Here is an 801-nt window from a genome sequence, read left to right as displayed (position 1 = left end):
ATATATATAGTTACACACGCATATATACATATACAAAATCATTGTTTCAGATAACTCATTTTGTCTTCATGTCATTCTTGATCAAGGTGTTCCAACCATGATCATCCAGTCCCGTATTAATTCCTTTACATAGTCAACTACTTTATTGTGCCCTTCCTTCTTTTTTTTTTTTATTATGATGTTAAGATGTAAACTGAAGGCGATTCAGTTAATTTTTCAAGCAAATCAAGAGCAACTACACAGAAATCTGTTGGCAGCTCACAGCTCTACAAGTTATGTTATGTGTGTTTGTTTCGCAACCAGTGCCAGAAGGCAGGGACTCCACTATTCTATTGGTTTAGCATTTTAAAAAATTTCATAATCTTGTCTGACACTATGGTCTAGTTTTGGAATCTTTTAAGACCAAACTTCTGTGATAATGTATTACAGGGAATCGCCTACGTGAGTGTGTCTGTGCATGCCTGTCTGTATGTATCCAACAGAATTAATAACATCGGACCAAATACAATGTAGTAGTTGGTTGCATTCCTCTGCAGATGTTGTGTTCAGGTCCTGGCTTAGTTCTCTTTACTCTTCATTTTTTCTAGAGTCGAAATGTATATGTGGTTTGATGTAGTTGACAATACTGAAAGCAGTGCTGCCACTGTTTAATGACTGAAAATATATACAGGGTGTCCACAAGGTCTGGGTACATGGAGTAAATAAAATCATTACATAAGCAATTAAATATAAGAAATAATTTCTTAACGTATGTGTTAATCCCCATGTACCCAGGCTTTGTGGACACCCTGTATATATATA

The sequence above is a fragment of the Octopus bimaculoides genome, chromosome 6 (assembly GCF_001194135.2).
Source record: "Octopus bimaculoides isolate UCB-OBI-ISO-001 chromosome 6, ASM119413v2, whole genome shotgun sequence".
Taxonomy (NCBI): Eukaryota; Metazoa; Mollusca; class Cephalopoda; order Octopoda; family Octopodidae; genus Octopus; species Octopus bimaculoides.
This window is presented reverse-complemented; position numbering follows the sequence as displayed.